General features: G+C 37.6%; 1 protein-coding gene across 2 annotated transcripts in view; it reads left to right on the forward strand.

The window, feature by feature from the left end:
• The window catches only part of sema6cb (semaphorin 6Cb), a 160,234-nt gene that overhangs the window by 57,268 nt on the left and 76,993 nt on the right, over positions 1-25,973 (forward strand). For both annotated transcript variants that reach the window (XM_079837110.1, XM_079837111.1), the window contains exon 3: positions 19,466-19,575. The gene's annotated coding sequence lies outside the window, so the exon portion shown is untranslated. The remainder of the gene's footprint in view (positions 1-19,465; positions 19,576-25,973) is intronic.

The following is a 25,973-nucleotide window of genomic DNA, read 5'->3' on the forward strand; positions in this document are numbered from 1 at the left end:
CTGGGAAGCGCTAAGGTTAATTAGCACATTCGATTACATAGACGCCTCAACCATTTGCCCTCGTTTTCTATCTCCCTCCTTCCCTCTCTCCTCCTCTAAACTCCTTCACCTTTACCAACACTCTTGAAAGCCGCTCTAGGAGCCAGTTTCCCAGACCTAGACTTGTCCTAATTGCTTTAAATGGTGAGCAACCATTAGCAGTTTAGCATCTTGATGAATGGAGGGTAAGGGTTTGTTGAGTAATCATGGAATTATACCTTAAACCAAACCTCATGGCTCTATAAAGAGCTTTAAATAAGGTCATCTAAGTCAGAGCTTCTTCTAGAAAGAACCCCGCAGCTGCCATTTAGTCAAGCGATTAGCCATTAGCATGCCTGGCTATGTGCAGCTATTTGTTTACGGTGATTCAAATAAAGATAACTGGTAAAACGAGCTCTCTGAGCTGTTTTTGTCTGAGAAGCCTGCAGTACTTTCTCCAAGCTGCCATAGAAACACGCTTTGACATGTTGCATGTGCTTGTTTTTCTCGAGAAAGCTCATAACACATGCTAAAGCTGTGGCACTAGCGTTTGCACGTGTGCTTGTTTTCTGGAATGTGACTGTCTAAATGATGAATTTAGACATTCAGATCTGTCAAGATTCTAAGCTCACCTTATGACGCACCTTCAATCACTCATCAAGGTTAATGTTACAGGTCAGCATAAAATGTGTTTGCATACATCTCTGAGGGTGTGTTAATTTGCTGTCTGTTGTTGTACCCGTGTATATTATGAGTGAATTGCTTTTTTATGCTATGCTTGGACCAGTATTGGACGAATTTTCATGCTAGCCGTGTTTGTATTGTTATTGCTGAAAAACATGCTAGTATAGCTGGTGGATTTTTATAGTCATAATCAAACTATGACATTTTGATAATATGCTAACCGAATTCTCACAAATTCTTGTTTAGACAGCTTTTTAATGACTTTGACTTTTCACTAAAGATTTGGCTTTAAAGTCATTTGTTCTGTGATTGAACTGTGAGAGTCTGTGATAGTCATTTGTTTGGGAATGGAACTGCACTGGTTGCACTGTATGTTTCTGATTCACTAAAAAGAACCGGCTAATAAGAGTCATTACTTCTGTAATTGAACTGATCTACACTGATTGTACTGAATGTTTTTGATTCGCTAAAAAGAATAGGGTTGTTTTTTTTCCTTTCAGTAAGAGTCTTCACTATTCACTAAAATGAACCAGCTCACAAGGGTCTGGTTGCACTTTTATGTTTTTGATTCACTCATAAGTGTCATTCATTCAGTGAATCAGACTAAACTGCATTTTCTGTATGTTTTGACCAGTTGGACATTTATCTGAATTGTGTTTTGAGAGGGAATACAAATTTGTGAAAGTGTGAACTTGTGTTTGGTGGCACAGAAGCTACACCTGATGTGTCTGTTTTGACATCCTTTTTAGCCTGTTCTCTAGCCAACATCCCTGCAGCTTTTCAGCAACAAAAGATGCCTCACAGCTGTCCTCAATGTTCCAACTTCAGTCTTCACACATCTTTTATAAAACTTCCTGCTGTTAGACGTGCACACAGATCCTTTCCATCCACACGACAAAGGCTAACCCGCCCAGGGCAGAGCCGATTCATTATAACCTTATATGCAACCCATAATCCTCTGTTTTGTTGCAGCTGCATACAATGTGTGTACCCCAGTGTGATGTGCATCCACAGTTAAGCCCCACTGGATACGATCGGTCCCTTCCCTCCTCCAAGCCAGTCTATGAGGGCCAGTAAATAACAGCAAGGTTAAACACCTCTTGCTCACCTCCTCTCTGCGAGGAGCGAAAAGAGAGAGAGAGAGAGAGAGTTTTCCGAGGAAGGCTGGAGATGAGCCTTGGCGTGAATAAGGATGGATGGTGAGATGAGAGATGGGAATGATAAATCGTATGCTTTGGAAGTGCCTCTCCTTTATGTAAAAGAGGTGCTTTCAGACCTGACACAGCCATAAATCAGACATGGACTTCTCTCTCTAATTTCATTACAATGGCAGGCAGAGAAGCACACAAACACACACTCTTTCTCTCACTCTCAATGTGGGTTAAGCTGTCTGGGGGTCTGTGTTTTGGCCACAGGGGGTTCTGTAATATTCACCTGATGGGTTTGTTTATCTTTTAACAGCGGTGCTTCATCCGTCACACCTCTTTTCCACCCAGAGTGTGTGAAGTGCAAAATTTAGTAAAGCTCTTTCTCTTTTGGATTTTAAAGCAGAAAATTTAACCAGATTTTGCATGTTACCTGAAGAAAATTTAGGTATTTGATCAAGCAAAACGCAACTCCACAATACTACAGTGTTCTGCGTTGTGTGCTAGGGCATTGCTATGCTAGGTCCATGTATTTTTTTTTTATGCAAATTTTGGGATATTACATTAAAAAAAAAAAAATGCTGGATGGAAATGCCAAGAGACCAATACGTTTTTGGAGTAATATATATATATATATATATTAATGGACCATCCACCATATATATATATATATATATATATATATATATATATATATATAATTCTATATTGAATCAGTCAATATTGGTTTTTAACGTGTTGCTTATTTCCTAAATTTTTACATTTTACTTGCATTAAAAAAAATATTATTATTAGTATTATTATTTTTACATATTTTTGCCGTCATCTACCACTCACTTAGTAAATTTAGTTAAAGCACTAATGATTTATTAACATTATTGAATGTGATCTTAAGCAAATCTCAAAATAAATATAAATTTTTTCACACTATACATTATATTATATTTATAACATTTTAAAATTATTATTTTTTTCATTCAGAAAAAATTGTATAGTATTTAAATATCGTCCATTAATCGGTTTTCTGTAACATGAAATTAATTATTGACTTATTTTCCTGAAGTTTAATATTAGTGCATCCATACATGGGATAGTAACCAATATATTTGCATATCGTTTTTCCATTTTTCACACAAATGTATTTATTTTTGTTTTTTTTGCCGCCTGCAAAAATCATAAGACCACTTTAAAGTGATAGCATAGTTCTTCTCAAACAAACAACTTAATGTAAGGTGTCGTGCAGAAGTTGAAAAACCTGTAACCCTAAGGATAAGTTGTGGTAGTAGTGAAGCCTGCCCTTACACTAACCCATAGTCCAGTTATTCTGCAGGGTACTAAGGGTGTGAGACTAGGTGTGGCGAGGTTGGACAAACTATGGTTTCAAAGCAGGTTTGGGTAGATTTTGAGACATAAGGGGTGTGTGTGTGTTTACTTGCGTGCAAGTTATGTTTGTCTTTCTCTGTCTGTAGCCTGAATAAGTGTCTGTCCTCCTTCAGGTGGGAGATGCTCACGCACATTTGCGCGTATGTCCTCTCTGTGGGAGGTGCCGAGGGCTCCAGCTGTTTTGGCAGATAAGCTGTTGTCGACAAGCTCCTTGCTTCCCACCATGCATCGGCGGAACAGAGCAACTACTGTCACCACACACATGCGCAGTTAGCCAATAACACACTCCCAGCGAGCCAACTTACACTATCGTGGCAGGCTGTCCACCTGCTCTAAAACTGTCCACACAGCACAACGCGCATGATTCGACCCCATAAGCCCTGGTTACTATGGTTACCTAATTACCTCTTGGTCCCAGCACACCGGCCTGTACGGAACGTAAACAACTATTCAGCGGAAACTCGCTCACAGCTTTTCGGCATTAATGAAACGTACACACGCAATCCTGCACAATAATGATTCATACACAAATATCCCTGTGGCCTTGAACATAATTGCATTAATGAAGGCCGGCGTTCCCTCTGTTGTTTTCCTCGCTGATGACTCAGACTGCCATGTTTAGCAAACGGTGAAAATCTCTCCCAACCTGTCCGTCCGTCAGGGCGTTCCACAACTGTCAGCCTTTAACTCAGTAATCACTGCCTGAATCAGCTGAGAATGTTTCTGTCAGATAACACTGACCAAGCATCGCTGTCAGCTCAGGTAAAGAGAGCTGCTGAAGCGTATCCACCGCCGAATGGAAGGCTGGGATATGGCTGCTCTTCTTCCAGCTCATGAAACCTTCAGACTCAGTGAATTACACTTTCGATGTGTCCTCAAACCAGCTTGCAGATGCTGTACAGTCAATGCTCGGACTGTAGATGGAAAAATTTGGAAATAGCAAGAGATGGTCACTCATCTCAGCAGAAGAAATTGTGTTTAAGGTGAAACCAAGGTAAATGTTGGTGGATGGGTCTCTAACCATGTTCACTTGATGATGGCAGTGTAATTTACATTGGATAAACAATTGTTTGGCAGGCTTGTTGATTGAGAAGATGTGTGCTTGACTAGTGGTGAATAATAGAGGAACTATTCGGAACTAACACTTTAGAATCACTTTCATTAATGACTTATTAACAAACATTATTGCAGTTGTTATGCATATTCAATTGGTTAGGAATGTCATGAAACTGATTATGTTTTCAAATGTGTTTATTTTAAAAATGTATAATCTACTGAGCTGTTTAGCATTACAAAGTGTTGCATAGCCAGAATTTGACTGCTAACCAGGGTTATTAATGTTAACTAAAACTAAAATCATAAATTATATTAAAAAACTTATTTTATTTCAGCTAGTTTTCAGTGGTAAGCTTAATTTACTGTACATATAGTCAGAATCAGACATACTTTATGTAGTGTAAAAAATATAAATCTATAATATATGCCCCAATTAATGTTAAATGTGTTGTCATTTGTTTTGAGTCAGCTAGACTGGACTAGATTGTTTGATTTGTATTTAAAGTAATCACTAACAGTTTGTTCTATTTTTACATTAGTTAAGGGTTTGACAAACTGATTAGAGTTTGCCAGATTGACCAAGTTTTTTGTTAGTCTGACACTAACCATTAGCTATATCATATTAACAGAAAAGGAAGTTGTTGTGTCTGTCCCTATTAGTCCATAACAATAGCAAGCCCAACAAACTTACAGTAAAGTCTCAAAAATAGTCAACGATCAGACATATAATTACCATATATATATCCTAAACATCTTTTCACAAACGCGATCAAATCTCTCAATTTGCTGAATTTTCCAGACTTTCTGTTCCAGGACTGGATTTATAAGGTTGACGGCGTCTTGTGTGTTTACGCAGGCAAATTTAGCTCCACCGTACTGCATTTGTGTGTACAAATCTGTTGGCACGCAGATGTGTTTTTCTTCATATGCTACAGATGGAGAGAAGCAAAACTTCTCGTTTCAGGCATCTCTCACTCAGACTTAGCCGCCAATGAGTGCCATTCAGTTCATGTTTACACAGCCCACCTCATAAAAGAGCTCCTCACATGCTCTAGCGTGATGCTTTGGATGTAATCAGACTATTTAAGATTCCTATTTCTCTGAGTAGCAGTTGTTTTTTTGAAGAGGCTTATCATAACTGACCTAATGAAGAGTTTATGGTCCATAAAGTACGTATTTGAATGCCATAAGACGACAATTCAAAATTATCTTTTCTTTTGATAGGGACAATTGAAATGCATTTGTGTTACACGAAAGGAGCTGAATCTGTCCCGCTCCATCTCTTTCTCTCTGTATTGATCCGTTTTAGTGGATTTTTGGTGGCATTTGCTCATTGCTTTCTCATTTTTCAGAGTTTATTGGATGACTACCACCACATGTTTTGCAATCGAAGAAAACGGCAAAGCCGTGAGAAGCTGACCACATTCTGCTTTTTCTTTCCAATGATCTACATTCATACTGCTCTCTGACCCATATTTTGACTGTTTCTTTGCTGCCAAATGTTCAATTTAAAGTTGATTTGATTTAGAAAAAGAATTTGTGAACCGCTCGGTTCTTGTGCGCGAAGTATTTGTTTTCTGGGTGAAAGGTCATTTTGCTGAGGCCTGTGTGCGGATGGAGAGATAGCTAATCCTGGAATATCCTTTTTGAACTAGAACCATTTTTTTCTATAAGCAGCTGTTTTCAGTGAAAGATTTTCACTGTAAATCTACTCAGCTGTCAAAGAGGGTGAAAAATACCTGAGCTAATCTAAAATCCAGCAGCAGGACGTTGAAATCCCTCCGAGCTCTCTGGTCAATAAGCACCACATTCTGCAAAGCAAAGCAGCTAATTTAACCCACATCTATTCTAGATCCAGCACAGCAGGATCTTTTTGTCCTAGAACAGTGGCCCAAAAAATGGACACATAAGCTACACTTAATGTATGAATGTCATTGTATTTAGTTCACTGTTTTCAAAACGTTTGTTTTATGTGTCCTAGCCCGTCACTAAGTACCCCTTTATTGGCACTGAACCAGACATATTTATATTGAAGTTACCAATAAATTATATCTCAAGCAGTTCATTTCCCTGTTACTGCATTTAGATCTTTGCCGTCATCTAACGCTGACTAAAAGTAAATTGGTAACACTTTACATTAAGGTTTCATTAGTTAACATTAGTTAACTACATTAGTTAACATGAACTAATAACTGCATTTATTAATGTTGATGTTAATTTCAATCAAAAGTTGTATTTGTTAACATTAGTTAATGGACTGTGAACTAAAATGAACAAACCACGAACTGCTGAGTTTTTATTAACTAACGTTAACAAAAAATACAGTAACAAATGTATTGCTCATGGTTAATTCATGTTAGTTAATACATTAATGTTAACAGATGATACCCTTTTGTAAACTGTACACAGAATAATTTGTCAAATTTAGCAACTTTTAAAATGAACATCATCTTACTGTACTGTAATGTTCTCTCTAAGAAAATTCTGTAAAAAGATGACCCAACGTTTTTCCCCCTGTATTTTGAATCAAGCATTGTGTTGTTTTCGGTTTAAAGGAAACGTCTGTAAACCTTAATGGATGATGTTGTGCTGTGATGCCAAATTTCACAATTCACAGGATTTAAAATTATTGATTTTAGTTGAGTATACTACACATACATATATTTTTCACAAAGAGAGTCATACACAAACTCTCATATTACTGTCACATTGAAATTCAATGATTTAAAAAAAAAATCCTCAGTTAGTTCTAAGAACTGCTCTAACGAAAAGAAAATGCCAATTGATTTAATAATGTTTTTATATAGTGTAAAGAAATACACAGCAGTACACTTTGCTGATAGCAGAAAAAGCCTCAAGACCCTGAGCAAAGTAAAGGATTCTGAATCTGTAGCCTTTAGTTCAGATGTTTAGAGAGTGAAAGAATGAAACGAGTTGTCCTTTTGTATTCTTGCAAATCCATTGAAGATTAACCTGATTTCTCACAAAAGCGGTAAAGTTTGCAGTGAGTTCATTTTATATTTTGCAGTCAAGTAGCACGCAGCATTCTCCTGCGTCCTGCAGTCTTATAAAGAGATCTCCCACTGTTTTTTTTTTTAATACCTTGGCTTGCAGAACATTACCACTAGACATTTTCGTGTCATGTTGCAAGAGTCGGTCCAACTATATGTAATGGTTTAAGGTGTGGATGTTCAGAAGATGTGTTCCAGATTAACTCTTTCAAAGTTCATTGACATGGGAACCAGAGCATGGGAACCAGAGCCAGGTAGCAGGACGGGGAGTGCTCTGTCCTTGTTTAAAGGTGTCCAAATATGGACTCCTAATCCTGGATTACCTGTGGAGGTTGTAGATGGCACAGATAAGATATGGGAAAGAAACCTTTTGCTCTTTGTGTGGAATGGCTTAAAGATGTTTCTCACACACTAGGATAAGATTTTACGATTTTAGATTCTCATCAAAAAGACTCCTACATATTTTTTTTTTTCTTTTCTTAGAGGCTAATACATGCAAAAACATAGAAAGGCATCTGATGATTTCGCAACAAATCCATTGGGCTTTAGTTTTGGGACCTTTCTGTTCTGCAAAGCACAACAATTGAATTCATAATTTTGAAGATGAGTGAAAATCCAAATTTAAATATTTCTGTTTCTCTATTCGTCCCTCTGTGTATGCAGCTGCTGTGTGTTTTTAGATGTCACATCCTTGCTGATCAAAGCCAGATGTGTACAGTCTAGTTCATCTTTTGTGAGTCAGGCTGTGCAGTATACTATACTATTACATATAATATTTATTAGTAAGTTAAGGCGGCATTAAAGCGGCTTTATTTAGGATCACATGGACAGTTTTCATATCTGTTAAACTAAACGGTTTATTGCTAATTTATACAACAAATCTTTTTTTGTGAATTAGTTTCTAACGTCATATGAACAACCAGTCAGTAACTGGACTGATGTAAGTCTCACAAATCGAAAGTATATGCCACAGTAATGGATTCTGATTCTTTTCGAATTGGACAACTGAAAAATTACTGACGTCAATTGCGAACTCCATATCGGCTTTGAACAATTTACTGACAGAGTGAGTCTGATTCAAACTGCTAACTGTGAGGCTGTTTTGTGTGTATGATCCAAACACTAAACTAGTTAAAGGGACAGTTCACCCAAAAATGAAAATTACCTCATGATTTACTCATCCTCAAGCCATCCTAGGTGTATAAGTGTATATTTGGCCAGCAGCCAAATTACCCTGTAGCCCAAGACTGGTTTCCCACTGAAGCTAAGCAGGGCTGAGCCTGGTCAGTGCCTGGATGGGAGATCAACTAGGAAAACTAGGTTGATGCTGGTAGAGGTGTTAGTGAGGCCTGCAGGGGGCGCTCACCCTGTGGTCTGTGTGGGTCCAGTATAGTGATGGGGACACTATACTGTAACGAGCACTGTCCTTCGGATGAGATGTTAAACCAAGGTCCTGACTCTCTGTGGTCATAAAAAATCCCAGGATGTCCTTCGATAAAGAGTAGGGGTGTAACCCGGGCATCCTGGCCAAATGTACCCATTGGCCCCTGTCTATCATGGCCACCTAATCATCCCCATATATATATATATTCAACTAAATTAACTTCATTTGTGTTCCGAAGATGAACAGAGATCTTACGGGTATCGAACGACATGAGGGTAAGTAATTAATGACAGAATTTTCATTTTTGGGTGAACTAACCTTTTAAGGTTTGCAAGCAGCACTATGATTGACATGACCAATTAAATGTTTAGAACCGCTTTGGGAAAAAAGAATCCAGTGTTTTGTGTATCCTTTTGACTGACTAATTAAAAAGAACAGGTTCATAAGAGTGTCATTTGATTGATAATAATTTGTAATTTTTTGTAAACTTGTGCTGTGTTTGGTACATAAAACATTGGCGCATACTCGGATGATGTCGGTAATGTCGGATGAAACCACAAAGCTTTGCCATCTTTTCCCTCAGTTTTATTATTGTCACCTTTTTGTCGCAGTCCAGAGCCCTGGTTTCCATAAATGGTCTGTGTGGATTGAAGAGGTACTTGTGTGTTGTGAACATTAGAGTATGTCTACTGTACTATTTTCCATAATTTGTCCCCTTTCAATCCTGCACCAAACCATTTTGGGGTCATGTGGACACTCCAGAGTTTTGAGTAATAGATGTACATTTTCACTTCCAGCTACTGTACCCCCCCTTTTTGTACTTTCCTGCAGAGGAAGTGTTGTTGTCCAGAAGGAAATTACCAGTTGCTTGAATTAATGACTTGGCCAGGCAGTTTTTCTTGCTGACAGAAAAGCTTCACCTGAATGAGCAAAAGCCTTCTGCCTCTGTTTCCTCTGTGGCGTGTCGCTGTGTTTTTCAATCCCTGCTGCTCTTTGCAGTAGAAACACTCTCTTCCGTATCGACCGTGTGTGACATCACTAGCATTTCCTTTTTTGCGCCGTACTTGAGTTGACGTCACTATAATTTTTACTTTAAACGTCAGGCAAACTTTAAATTGGCACATTTTTCCCAGCCTCTCTTGGATAGTGGTGATGACATGTCATAGTTCGATTTAGTTGTCATGCTGACAGGCGCATACATCACCCCCTGCTCTGTCCATAAAACATAGTTTAAACATTCATCATCTCTCCATCTCTTATTCCATCTTTCACCCTTCTTTCTTTTTCACCTTGCCTCCTATATCGTTCTCCTTCCGTTTCTCGGTTTCTGTTCACCTCAGCCCTCATTGCCAGGATGGGGTTGTTTGCAGGCCCTGAGTGATGTGGTATTTAATAAAGACATGCAGTGGGTTGCCAGATTGTCAATTTTTATGCTGCTTTTGGTTTTCAGGATGATTAATGTCCAGGGATGCCATTTATATTGCTCTCAAGCCTGGCTGTAGCGCTGGCCACTGGCTTTGACGGTGCCTTTTGACGGTTTACATTTTGTGATGCCTTTGAACTACCAACTACTTTTCTTTGCATATTGCTATAGTTCTTGTTGGGTCTATATTGAACATAGTGCAGACACAACTTTAGGGAGCAGTGATTTTGTTGGGTCAATGATAATGCCTGTAGCTTTTTCTTGAAAACACAAAATGAGAGGTTAAAGGGCATGTTCTTCAGTTTAGTTCATGTTCATTCCCTGAAGTCTAATTATAATTTAATATTTTATATGTCAATATTTCTTAGTAATGAGTTTTCCATGGTCATTTTCCACCATGTTTGACTTTGATTCATGTAGTATAAAAGTAAATAAGCTGTTTTTAATACTGGTTTGGAATTTAATGATATGCAAATGATCAGTGTTATGATTGGCTAATCTCTTGTGAAATGACTAGTGATGCATAATATAGTATCTTATCAGTTATTGAACAATATTATTGACTTTTTTTATGTACATTTTTACATTTTAGATAACCTTTGCATCTTATAAAACTCGCTCTTTAAAAAACATGAATCATTTAATGACACTGTTAAATGTTATCTCAAAACGATATAGGCAAATTTTTCCCCAGCCTCTCTTGAATAGTGGTGATGTCATTGTTTGATTTAGTTGTCATGCTGACAGGCGCATACATCACCCCCTGATCTGTCCATAAAACAGAGACATTTTTCATACTGTACATTGTAATGTATGATGCCTAAATTCATTTTTAACATTTAAAGGAGTTGTTTTAGTGTTGTATTTTCATTTTAATTAGACAAAATTGTGTAAAACATTTATCAGTTATCCATTTAACCGTTTGGTTTTAACATCACTACTGTGGTTTTGGTTGGGTTTATGTTATGAATGCAATGCTACAGTATATCTCTATAGTTGTATTTCAAAAGAGCTGTTTTCCGTGATATTTTCCATTTAAGGTAAGTATACAGTATTAGACATCCTGTAGCTGAGAAAACCTAGAGAGAGGGTGAAATAGGTGTTCCGAGGCGCAGCTAAAAGGCCACTTGTCACCTGACAGGAGTGAAACAGCAGGACTCCTGTGGACACTGGGAAAAGGACATGTCAGGGTCACTGTAAGCAAGAGTGGCAAGACAAAGATGAAAAGATGAGAAGAAAGAGGTAAAGGGAAAGGTGGTGGGAGAACGAGAGAGAGAGAGAGAGAGAGAGAGAGAGGAGAGAGAGAGGGAGGGAGAAAGAAATTGAGGCAGCCTAGACTCTGATGTTGAAAGGAAGTTTTCAGTTGTAGAAGTCAAAGCTGTGTGTGTGGCCTTGTTTTTATTGTGAATTGAGTGGTCAGGTCTAACAGATTGTTGCATTTAACAAATTCTGCTTTAAGACAACTAGGAAAAACATACTCTCAATAGATTCCAATGGAGTTTGACGTTAGCATATTGCTAAGCTAACGAATAATTTTAAACGCATAAATAATGAACAAATTGCTGTTTTTAATCACAATTAGCATGCTGCTAAGCTAACTCTAATAATCCTAACCGCATAAATAATGAACAAATTACTGTGTTTATAATCACAGTCACTGAACTTCATTTATGTTAAATGAATTGTACTTTTATTTAAAGGGTCAACGTTTCTCTCGCCTCGTTCGCCATCTTAAATTCATTTTTTTGATTGGGTTCATCATAAAGCATTCTGGACTACCTATTCTGATACTTTAGATGCTGCTTTATTGTTTTGCTAAAATAGGGGCTCTTACGATGCATATTTAAGATGCCTAGCTTTTGGAACAGCATCAGGAGCATGTCTATGATGCCTTAAAATGATCCCTCTTTAGGCAGCTAGGTTTTGGAACAGAGCAAAGGGAGAGATACAGTGATCCGTTTGTGTCTTTTAACCCGTCTATCCGTTCCCACGGTATCAGGAGGAGGAAGAACTGACCCTGTATAAGCTCTATACCCCTTCATCCTTCATCTCTCTCTCTCTCTCTTTCTCACCCACACATTCACATACACAAGGGATCTGTTCACAACATCGACAACATGAGTTATTTGACTTTATATTGTTTAGATCAGCGGTTCTCAACTGGATTTGCTTCTAGATGCAAATATTAGGTATCAAGTGGGGGAAACCAACACAGAAACAAAATAGTAGATCTTACAAAAGACGATCCATGTTGGCACCTGCCTAATTTGACTAACTTCTATTAACTGACATGTGAATTTTCACCAATATACCCTAGAGTTTGATTCAACATACAGTCTTTGATACCAGCGATGTAAAAAAGGTGAAGCACCTTCTTTATACTTCCTATACTCTATAAAGTTAATTAGCCTATTTTTGTAACCGTTTTATTCTAACTGCGCACAACTACACTACCATTCCAAAGTTTAGGGTCAGTAAGATTTTTTTGTTGTTGAAGAAATGAATGCTTTTTTTTTCAGCAAGGCCGCATTGAAATGATAAAAAAATGACTGTAAAGACATTTATAATGTTACAGAAGTTTTATTTTTCAAACAAATGTCATTCTTTTGAACGTTCTATTCACCTGAAACCTAAAAAAACCTGAAAAATGTATCATGGTTTCCTCAAAAAATAACATTTTCAACATTTGATAATAATAGAAAATGTTTCTTGAGCACTAAAACGGCATATTAGAATGATTTCTGAAGGATCATGTGACGCTGAAGACTGGAGTAATGATGCTAAAAATTCAGCTTTGCCATCACAGAACATTTTTAAATATATTAAAATGGTAAACCGTTATTTGTAATAATATTGCTGTTGTTTTTCTTCAAAAACATTCATAATCTGTAACTAATAGGTAAAATCAGATGCTATTTCATCATTCCATTATATCTGATGTTTCTTTGTTTTAGCTTTCATTTGTTTTCTAGTCACGGTTTGTTAGAAAGAAATTCTTTTGATTTTCAAGAACCGAGGCTTCTCCGTATCTTTAGACTCCATTTTTAGAGCTCAGTTTCCTTATTTATATTCTGATAAGGATTGAGTGGATAATGAAAGACAGAAATCCTCCGACTGAGACTGGGGCGAGAGTTCATGTTTAATAACGCTGGGGTTGACGGAGCATGGGGTAACAGTTAACGCTTGGTTAACAATACAACAGGTACAGCGGGGCTAATATGGCCACAAAAGGAAAATTCCAAGTGTCTGGTTTTATTAGCAGAACAAACTATTTGAAGTGACGTCTTGTGTGATTTGTGACAGTGTATGTGTTTTTAAGCTTGAACTGCAAGGTTTTTACCCCTGCTGTGATATTTGGATTAGGTCCTGGATATATTTGTGTTGTACATTTTGTTTTTGTTCTTGCTCAATCTTGTGGCATTGAGTTCAGCGTCTTTAAGACCAACGGCCTGATGCAGCTCGCTTTTTTTCATGTGCGTGTGTGAATACAACATTTAAATCTCTTAGAGATGGGGACAAACTCTCACTCTCTCACCCTCTTTCTGTTTCTCTGTGATACATTATATATGAATAGTCAGTGAATGTTGCCGTCAGCCAGACCAGATCAGACTTTTCATTGCATAAAAAAGAACAAAAACATCACAGTAAGTGAAGAGAGAGAACACAATGCTCTGAGAGAGAAATAGACAAAGAGACAGACGGAGAGAGAAAGAGAGGACAGAATTGGAGCAAAGTTATAGAGTTGGATTTGAACTTTATTGTGCCCGAAACGTGTAGTAAAGTATATTGCTGAATATATATGCTTTCGGAAGACTTGAAATACACACAAGACCTATGGACCAATATTTATGGGGTTTTTTGTTGTTGTTGGGTATAGATATGACAAGAGGGTGAGTAAATAATGGCAGAATTTGCTCTTTTTGGGTGAACTATGCCTTCAAGTCATGCTAGATGTTTGTATAATCTATTATCAGTGCGTGTGTATATATGAGACTCTCAGCAGACTGTGACTAATCAGTATTTCCACTCCATGGTAAACTCTAATTTGTGTAATTTACCTGGCATCAGCTCAGTTGGACACACAAATCAACCCACCAAACTCATGACTTTGTCATTAGCTACTACCACTGGCAACATCTGTACGTGAACCCAGGAAACGATAACATAATTTTGCAGGTAAATCAATGTTAAGCTCCGGTGAAATGAGATGGTATGGCATCCTGAGCTCGGCTGGAAAAAATACATGCATACTTGAGCCTACATACACGTCAACTAGAGTAAAATTACAGCTGTGGGACATGAGTTCAATGTACGGATGTTCATGTTTAGTTGTATGGAGCTGCAGCAATGTTTTTGTGTGGAACGGGCATTAGTCACATCAATCATTGTGCAAGTTAGTCAAGCGCATCTTGTGCAACGCACATCTAGTAGGATAATATTTTCACGGTGTTTGGCTAATGTTAGGATCGCTGCTTTAATACTTAATCAAGGGCAATGTTCTCTAAAGCTGTAGGTGGTTGCTTGCTGTAATTGAAAGTGTTTGCTGGCGAAGTGTTCTAGAAGGTCCAGTATATTACCATGCGCGGCGTGGTCCCTCACTCCGTTTCATTTCCCCACTGAAAGACAGCGATTAATCTGATTAGTGATCTATCAGCTGAAAGTTCTGCCTCCCGGCTCTAATGGTCAATGCCAGAGCCTGGTCTGAATTATTAACAGATCCATTCCTGGAGACCAGGGACTATTCATCACCAAACAGAGAGGCAAAATAAAAAAAAAGAAATGGGGTGGATTAAGTGAAGACTGAAAAAAAAAAAGATGTAAGTGGGGACACATGCACTGTGCTAAAAACGTTTTTGTGTAGCGATAAAGAGAAAGCAGGTAAGGCGTGCGTGCGTGCGTGCGTGCGTGCGTGCGTGCGTGCGTGCGTGCGTGCGTGTGTGTGTGTGACATTTACATTGGGAAATGTAGAAGAATGTATGGTGGCTATTTTCCATATAATAAAAGAGGTCCACATGACCTGTGAACTATATTTGCACTATATTTTCAGTCATCTAAAGCCATACCAATTTTCTTTTAAAGAAACGGTTCCAAAAATTATGTAATTAACAGACCGAAATTGAATGTTATTTACTGAAAATCTACTGCTTCCACTGCATAACTCTCAAAACAAATTTGGCATCATTGATAACTGATTTATCAGTTAAATAGCTTTATTTCAGTCGGTTTGTAACACAGAGCTATCATATGGTGAATTGTTGTGTGAATTTGTTCCTTTTAAGAGAGATAAATGTATTTAATTGTTTCCAAATGTCACACAAGTTAGAGGTTACATAACTATGTTTAGCCAGCCTTAAATCATTGAACTCAATGGTTTTCGGCTCAAGGCTCTAATCCCAAATGTTCAGTACATTTTAAAACTTACAAAGTCCTTTAAGTGATGATGAGGATGAGTTTATAGTGGATACTTTGGAAGTGGAATTTTTTTTTAATATACATTTTCTCTCTGGGAATTGAGTTAATGCCAGCAGCCATGACTCAAAGTCCAAGCAAAACCAAAATCCTCAATGTCCTCAAACCTAAATCTAACCAATAATCATAAACCTATACAGATCTGTTAGTAATAATCACAACCTAATCTTAACCCAACCCTGTGCTTCTAAATCTCATGTTGTATAAATAAAATATGATCCCAAACCTACATCTAATCTTGATCCTAAGCCTAATTCTGGTCAGAAGTGTCCCTGAGTTCATTCACAACAACAACAGCAACTCTGTGTGTGTAGACCAGCCCACTTTCAGAACACTAACACATTGTAGAACATAAACAGCTGACACTCAGCTGAGATTTATTTATTACAAACACGCAAACACACAATTTACTGGATCAGTAGTCTGATCTAGAGGTGATATAAAGGTACAGTTTACCCAAAAAGTTAGAAATCAAATTATTTATGTCCTTTTAAAGCCAGTATAAACCAGTATGGACTACTTTTATGGTCATTAAGAAAGAATGTCATACAGATTTAGAATGACATGAGGGAGAGTAAATTATGGTAGAATTTTCATTTTTGAGTGAACTGTCCCTTTAAGACCACCCTTCGCATAAGCTGTAACAGGTGCAACTATGTCACAATAAAGAGAGAGCTCTTGAGAAATGCATAATAGACTTTGGATGGAATTGATAGAATTGGATTCTTTCAAGATGCAGTACAGCTCGGATGCTGTCATGACCATTAGATCACTGACCCAGAGTTAGTCCGCGAGAGGGAATGCTGGGACCTGTAAGACTGCCAGTAAATCACAGCGCACACACAAATACTGAGATTAAATGTGTAATTTAGCCAAAAGGGTATGTACTGGCATCAGAGAGTTTCTACATTGTTGTCTTTTTTTATCCTTGAGTTCATATTTCAAAACTGAAACATTCCAGCCACAGTCCGTATTGATTTTATTGCAGTGTAACTTCATGCTTGGAGAGTTACATTAGCTTCATTTCAAATGAACTGTGTTTGATGGATTGGCTTATTCAAAGAGCCAATGACATCCACCGGGCCGAACGAGAATGAACTACGGTTGTACCCTCCACAGTGTGAGGCGTAAACGCATGATACATGATAGTTTGTGTGTCTGTGTGTGTGTGTGTAAATCCAGTTCAGCTTTGACAGAAACTAAAAAATATCCGTACAGTTGTAGTTATGAATGTCTTGTAACTTCCCCCACACTTATAATTCACGTCACGGATTGGTCAATACAACGTTCTAGCCGTGTTAAAACATACAATACTAGCTATGATGCTAAACGCCTGTTTGTTTAGTATGATTACAGGTCAGGCAATATTTGTTTTAGACCGCCATCGGCTTAGATCCTCAGCGAAGACCACAAGAACCAGACAAGTCCTCTGCACAGACCCCTATGGTCAGCTTCAACTCCCTTTCCACCAAATGCTGGTGTAATGTATACCGATCTTAGAGCAGAAGTAAATGGATAAAATATTCTGAATGATATCAATTCACAATATGACCTGTGATGCAGCTTGGAATTAAACCCCATCATGTTGGTTCATCTGGCCAGAGGAGAACTGGAACCCGACTAAGCCTGGTTTCTCCCAAGTGTTTTTTTTTCTTCTCCATTTCTGTCACCGATGGACTTTGGGTTTCTTGCCACTGTCGCTTTTTGGCTTGCTTAGTTGAGGACACTTATTCAGCAATAGTATTGATTTGACTGCACTGACACTATTGGATGAGAACTGAACTGAGCTGAATTGATGACATCACTGTTTTCTCCAGAGCTGCTTTATAGATGAATTGAACTAATTCCATAATAGATGAACTTTACAAAGTTATTGAACCAAACCGAGTAAACACTGAATAATTCAGCTGAATAATGACGGTTTACTGTTGTCTTTTTAGAGCTGCTTTACTGCTGAATTTAATTCTGTTTGCATCATTGAATCCTTATTTTCGTGTATATCACTGTAAAGCTGCTTTGAAACAATCTGTATTGTATAAAGCGCTATATAAATAAAGGAAATTGGCTTGACTAGCTTTTATTTTTAACTTTTATTTAGTGGTGGGCAATCGATTAATTGCATCCTAAATAAAAGTTTGTGTTTACATAATATATGTGTGTGTACTGGGTATAATGATTATGTATAAATACACACGCATGTATATATTTTAGGAAAAATATTTTTATATATATATATATATATATATATATTAGATCAATTATATAAATATATATACAGTATTTACATGCAAATATTTCTTAAATATATACATGCATGTGTGTGTATTTATATATACATAATAATTATACACAATACGCACATATATTATGTAAACACAAGCTATTTTGAATGCGATTTATCGATTGCCCAGCACTACTTTTATTATAAAAGCAATAAGAAACTCAAGGTTGCGCTATATTTTGAGTTAAATCATGGTTAAAGTGCTTTGTTTGACAGTCAGGTTTATTTTATTATTTTTAAAAGTCTTGAAGTCACTAGAAAGTCACTAGATTATCGAATCATTATGTGGAAGCCTGTTGCCACCTCAGAGTAAAAATATAAAAAGGTATTCTGTAGTCACTATTTCTCATAAATGTATACATTTATATCCACTAATTGTGACTTTATATCTCACAATTGCAAGTGATTTCTTTTATGTACAACATGCATATTTTTCACTTTTTATTTGATTTATTTGTTGACTTATTACATCGCATAATGGCAACTCTTCTAATTGCGACTGTACATCTTACAATATGTTCTTTTCACATTTATGACTTTTTTTAATCTTTTTTAAATATGTTACAATATATGTGCATTAGCATACTTTTTTTATTGAAGCAAACTTAATGAAAAACAGATGGATCAGAAAAGTCCTTCCAAAATGTATCAGCAGTGCCACATATGCACAGAAAGCTTGATATTGATGGTTATATTTTCTATACAAAAGATATGTGTGTGTGTATTTTGCCATGGTTTGTTTTGTTCGTCTTGTCCACTGTAGCGTAATATAAATGGTTGAGTTTAGACACAAGTTTCAGGCTTGTGAGCAATGACTGTCCCCCCCCTCCCTCCCTCACCCCTCAACCCCCGGGTGGGTCGTGAGTGATGGAAAGAGAAGGGTGAGAGGGCTAAATGCCTGAGCCACATGCGATAACTCACTAGTGGTTCGCGGGGCTAACTGCGGTCAGAATGTGATAGCCTTGCACGAATGTGTTCCGGGAAATCCAGCCAGTCGCCCCCCAACCTCACCGGGGGTTTTAAAAGATGCAGGAGTATGGAATTCCACAGCCGGTTAATTGAATCCGTGATTCGCAAGCCCACGAATTGTACTATTTCTGTTATAGTGCTGCTCAGCTGTATAAGGACCCTCTATTAAAGTTTAATGTTCCCCTGTTGAAGGAACCACATGAGGTTAATAGATAGATAGATGCATATAGAAATGCATAGAGTTGCAGTACGTCTTGTGTATTAAACACAAATTGCCACCATGATTTTCCTGCCATTTTTTTTTGACAGAAGCGGGTTAATGAATGGAAAGTTGCTGTTGCTTTCTTTTTTCCGCACACAGATGGGAGTTCAGCTCCCAAGCAGAAACATCTGGTCCTGTTTAGAGTTATGCCGTGTGTGTTTATGAGAGAGTGTTTTTAAAGCACGAGCATAAGAGGGATTTTTTCTTGAGCAGTGGTGAGTTCTGAATCTTCTTCTGTCACGGGTCACAGGCCGGTTCACATTTCCTGCCAACATGAGTCACCTACAAACTAGCGGTTATTAGTCTACAAATCTCCAACACAGCCAGATCCAAATATATTTATGTGCCTTTTGTCTGTTTCTTTTTTTTTTCTCTCACAGGACCTAAACTGAAATTATATTTCGTCTTTGTGGGTGTCGCCATCTGCCCTCGTGGACACCAGTGAGAGCTAAAGCGTTTCCACCACTGCTCTTCTCCTGAAAGGATAACAGTGAGTTTTGAATTCGTCTCTCTCTCTCTATTTACAGTGATTCAGGTTTCCTGCCTGTCATCATGGACACGCCAGTTCGTATTTCCTCTCTTCGTCATGGCAGACAAAATCAATTGTAGACACAGCAGTTTACAGAGACGCAGCATCAGTTCAAAATCAGCAGAACTAACAAACGTGGATCGACCTGTCATATCTGATGCAACCCACGCTTGCAGGATTGCGTCCGCTGTTAAGGAAACGTGACTGACGGGCATCTGAGATACTGCGTGGATCCAATTTAATACGTTAGCCCATTTGTTTTAGAGGGTTGGCGATTTACCAGTATTACCAGCGCGTAGAGATTCTTTATATTCCGTTATGAAAAATGATGCTTGCAACAGCATCAAATGAAGTCCTTTTTGTTTTTAAAGTATTGAAGTCACTTGATTATCAAATAAACACTACTGGATTATGTTGATGCCCGTTTTCACCTCGGAGTAAAAAATGTAAACAAAAAGGTATTGTAATTTCTCAAAATTGTGTTTTGTATTTTTATCTCACAATATGACTTTATATCTCACAATTTGACTTTATTTCTCATAACTGACTTTATATACCGCATTATGACTTTTTCACTATTGTGGCTTTATATAGCAATTAATTTTTTCGTCTCACATTATTGGTTGTATTTGTCCTAATTTGTTACATCTCACTAGACTGGGTAAACCCAGCCTGATCTGCAGGCGATTTGATTTCGCCCTGCAGCTCAGGCTGGAAACCTGTACATTCATTTATCCTGCTTCTGTCACACTTTTGCGGGAACCAATCACAGACTGGCTTATCCACCTGGCGCGCTATTGGCGAGTTTAACACGATGTCGGATAGAGAAGGGATGGATCTATGCCCGTTGATCACGCCTCTTGTGGTCTGATTGGTTGAAGGACTATCCAATTGCGTACAGAGTCATTTGAATTATTCTCGTTTATCACGCCTCTTGTGCAGTAGAAAATACATAGCAGACTCCCCAGACCAATGTTTAATCTTAAATTGAGCTTGGTCTGGTGATGGCAGACAAACATCTCACTATAATATGATTATAATACGATTTTATTTAGCATAATTGTGACATTTCTTGTCATTTTTATATATATATATATATATATATATATATATATATATATATATATATATATATATATATATATATATATATATATATATATATATATATATATATATATATATATATATATATATATATATATATATATATATATATATATATATATATATATATATATATATATATATATATATATATATATATATATATATATATATATATATATATATATAAAATAAAATAAAATAAATCTCACAATTTGATTTAATTTTTATTATTTACTTTTTTCCTGATTTCTCTTAATAATAATCTCATAATAAATATTTTTTGTATTTCTCATATTTGCAACTGTATTTATTTCTTGTGAATTGCTTCTATACCTCACTAATAATATGACTTATATTTTCATAATTCATACTGATATATTTCAATTCTCGATTATTTTTTCTTTTTTACTCTGAGGTGGAAACGGGCTATATTTAACACGGTTATTTTATAAATAATACATTTTGGGATAAAACATGAGACTTACCATGATGTAAAACTACTTTTAAGATTTTGGTCATACCATCCACACTTAAGAAGAATCTATGATGTATTTTTGGCATTCAATGAAACATGGTCAAACACTTGGTTCAGACAACAACTGACATTCCCTCACATCATTTGAGCAGCACCATTGTTCATTCCCTCTTTCCCTCTTTCTCTTCCCCGCTGCTGCCCTCTGAGCAGAAACAACAGTGTAAGCACTCTCATTCTCGATTTCTCTCTATCCTTCCCTTTTGTCCTGGAATCCGCATTTTCATCCAAAGGTCATTGATGGCCACACAGAATCACTCGGAGTGGTATTCAGTCAAATTGCATCACACTGTTTATCCCGGAGGTTCTCTGCGTATTGTGGATGATCTGGTATAGAGCTGAGCCCTGCAGGTCTAGAACACTGGAAAGGCCCATACCAACTTTGTGAAAGGTCAGGTGAGAAAGCTTACCAATGTAGATTTTATTTATTCTTTTATTTTTATTTTTTTATTATTGTTGAAATGGTCATCCACAATTCATCAAATTAATATCTGGCGTCCTTCCGGTATGGAAAAATCCCTTTTCAATCAATTCCTGATAGAGAAAAACAATCAGATCCTACATTTCTACACATCCATATGTCTGGCATTTCTCATTGAATTTCCTTAAGTCAAAAATGTCATATTACAGAAGTAAAATGGGTTTGTGAATATCGTTTCATTTTGACTTTAAAGCTATAACTTGTTGGCGGTGAATGTAAAAGCCTTGTTTTGGCACGTTTTCCTCCAACGTGTCTTGCAGTGATTACATGTCACATGAGTAGGCGGTCCTTTGCTGACTGGATGCATTAGCGTTTACACTATATGTCCATGACCAAGTGTGGCAGTGACCTCCTCCCAATGTGTTCAGTGAACCGATTGACCAAGACGCATTGGTCCCCTGTATTACAGCTGCTCGCTGGAAATGGATGTTAAAACCAGATGTAAACAGGGAATCCCTTTTCTCTTCTCTTCATCTCTGGAACCACATATTCAAACGTACAGTAAGTGTGATTTTCTGCAATGTGAGAAGTGTGGCTTCTCTATCTTGTATTGCTGTGATCAGCGGATAGCCGATTCTCTGACTCTTTGGCCTTGTGACTTTATAACTGTGACCGTCTCTGACTCATTCGTCTCATTGTTGCCCACCACAGCGGGGCTACAATGAATAGCAAAATCTCACCCAGCGAATAGGAAATTTCAGAGCAGTCATCTGGAACGGCACTTTAGGCTTGAATACAATGATTGGACTGTATGTGTGCCGTTTAAAGTCTACAATGGCATATTCCACATATTCTCTCTTGTTCTCTGAGACTGAAAAACCCTGCTGTAATTATTTGGCTCGGAATGATAATGCATAACTGAAATAATTAGAGTTTTAGTGTTTACTTAAAGGGATAGCTCACCCAAAAATGAATGTCATTTATTTCATCACCCTCATGTAGTTTAAAACCTGTATGACTTGCTTTATTCTACAGAAAACAAAAGTAGATATTTTGAAGACTTTAATAAGCTTTAAGCTTTAAACTACATGAGGATGACCAAATTAAATTTTTTCAGGTGAACTATCCCTTTAAGGGTGCATTTAAAGTGCCTTACAGTAGGATTCATGCAAACTCTAGGTCGGCTACACAAACCTAGTCATCTGATTGGTTCCTCTACGCTCCAATAGGGAAGCACTTGGCTGCGCAGGAAAAGCTTGGGGTTAAATTCCCATTTTCACCAGCAGATTGGCACTCAGGAATCACTTCCTGGTTCCTAACCACCAGCGTCTAGTTATTTTCGGGGTATTTATGCGTGTGTGTTTGTCCCCCGGGGCCTGTTTGAGTTCTGAGCTTCACTGCCCTGAGACTAACAGGCAGGAGGAAGCAGATGGCTCCAAGGAGGGGTGACCCCATAGCAGAACTCTGACTCTGACAGAATTATATCCTCCAGTGTCACACACGTCTTGCTTCTGTAATCCTAATAGATACCCAAACAACTCTCTCTCACACACACACACACACACACACATAGTACGTCTGTAATCCACATTGCTGCTCCTCCTCCTGTCTTGTCACAACAACTAGTGATGGGCAACCACTGGATTATAACCAGACACTGACACATTTTATAATATAGACTCAAAATATAATAACATAGGCCATACTGTGCAAATCCACACTGACTGAGAGCGAAGTTATTAACTGAGCTTATAAAAGATCTCAGGAGATGGGGAATTTGATCCAGCTATAGACTTTAGTCAAAGTAAATGCCATATTTAATTTGGTGTCTTTGAAATGGAGGCTGCTTGGGATTGAAGTATAGTTGTTCAATATGCCATATTGTTGATTGTTCAGCTGAATGAACAAAAAGGGTTTTCAATGTCTCTCTTTTTCATTCATGACATTAAATGGTGTCTATTCTGTAGTGTATATCTGGGATCAACAAACTTTTTGACGTGTTTAATTTAGATAAATCACGTAAGAATATTTAATTATCTTGTTATTAATGTGAGGAATAATCTACATATGTGTTGCCATATGGTGTTATAGTTAAAAAACATATAGAAGCATCAGATAAAATGAGTTTCCCTGGTAAAAGTTAGAGATGTGCGAGTCATGACATTGGTTTCTTTAGCCGATGGTTTATATGTCTTTGAAACATTGTTACATGCGCAATTCAAATCAAAGTGTGACACTGTCCTTCTTAAATTCTCGGTTCCCAAAGTACCTGTAAATCCAAAGCCAATTTTACTCTCATTTATCATGTTGATTTTGGCTTATGACTTGGTAAATTAAATTACAATCACATGTAATTGTGTAAATGTGTAAACATATATTTGTGGTTTTGGAGTAGCCCCCTAGAGAAACCTCCTGACACCTGTTGATGCATGTAGACGTTCCTGTGAAAAGCTTGGTAGTTCTCTAGCTAAATAATATTGAGTTTGTTTCAATTAAATAATATTTTTGTTTGTTTTACAACAGATGTTGCAGCATACCTGCAAAAACCTTTTTAAGACCTGACTGAGATATCATCGAAAGCTCTTTGCAACCTTGCCGCAACATCATTCTAGCAACCATAACTGTCTGCTAATGTAATTATGGGCTGTAGCTGGTATAAGCTGGGAGGTGGTGAGTAAAAAGCTTTCTCACGGCCCATTGTTATTCAGCAACAGTGCAGCATTAAGTGGTATATTGATCTTCTGATGCGACGCATCCGTCGAGACTCACCCACTGCTGATCCAGGATCAGGTCTGTCAGTCCTGGATGTCTCTCGCATGCCTCCTTTGGGGCATTTGCAACCACCATAGAGACAGAGACAAGCCGTGTTGTGTCGATGTGTGAATCTAACTGAAAACCAAATACTGAACCTGTTTTCAATTTTAAACTTGCCTGGATATGTGTGCGGTAACTCCACTCAGATGTTTGTCGAGAGATGCCGAATGCGAAATTCTGTCATTGCTCTTCTGCTTTATTTCAAACGTCCACAAACCTCAGTGAGTCATTAGTGTCTCCTCTGGTTCTAATTCTCACCATGAAGGACAGAGAATTCCTCTCTAAGAGAAGAGCGCCACATCCCAGATTTATATGGCCTGAAGTGCATCCGATAGGACCCCATCTCACTCTCCGACCCAGACAGAACCCGTCTCACTCTCTTCAGGTGGAAGGATGTCTGAAGACCTGGATAACTTTTCTGATTGGTTGATCTCTCTTCTTTGATCTGTCAAGTTCCCTCTTATTCTTCAATGCTTCACTACTTGATTTGTCTGGCTTCCTCCTCTACTTCGTCTCCATGGCATAAAAGCTTCATAGCACACATCCTGTCTCTCATACACACAACAAACACAACCGTTCAAAAGTTTGGGGTCAATAAGATTTTTTCCCTCTTTTTTTATGCTCACAAAGGCTGCAATTTTTCCGATGAAAAATACCCAAAAAAACTGATACGGTGAAATATTTAAATTTAAAATAATTATTTTCTATTTTAATATATTTTAAAGTTGTATTTATTCCTGTGATGGCAATGCTGAATTGTACCCACAAAAATATTGAGCAGAATTTTTTTTTTATAAGAAATATTAAGCACCAAATCAGCATATTTGAAGGATTTCTGAAGGATCATGTGACACTAAAGACTGGACATGGCTACTGACAATTCAGCTTTGCCTTCACAGGAATAAATTACATTTTTAAATAATCCAATAAATGCACATTTGATAAATAATGCAGCTTTGGTAAAAAAAAAAACAACAACAACATATCAACCCTAAACTTTTGAATCGTACTGAATCTGATGGGAACATGACAGTTTACTGCATAACAGGAATGACCCGCATATCGGTCCACAAAGGGATCGCTAACACTCGCTCTTGTCTGATCTCGCCTCAGCTGTGGGCTTGAAAAGCTGCCAACAGCAGATAAATGCATTTAGCTGGATTTCCCTCCCCTCCTCCTCTCCTCCCAGGGATGCGATGATTCTCAACTCCTCCCGGTCATCGGTGAATGCTGTGGAAGCAAAGCGAGATCCCATTTCAGATGCCTGCAGAGGGTTAGATGGCAGCCGCGATACTGCAAATTGAGCCGTGGCGAGTAGGGTACGAGTGCACGTAAGAAAGCCGAAATGCTTCGTGTTCAGTTAGTGAGATGTAGCCTACATAAGGTGTATAAACCACCAGTGATGCATTATTCATTTAAAGTCATGAAACTAATCAATCATTTATCATTTAAGTGTTTTTTTTTTCCACATCCACCGTTGTG

The sequence above is a fragment of the Gobio gobio genome (assembly GCF_949357685.1).
Source record: "Gobio gobio genome assembly, chromosome: 15".
Taxonomy (NCBI): domain Eukaryota; kingdom Metazoa; phylum Chordata; class Actinopteri; order Cypriniformes; family Gobionidae; genus Gobio; species Gobio gobio.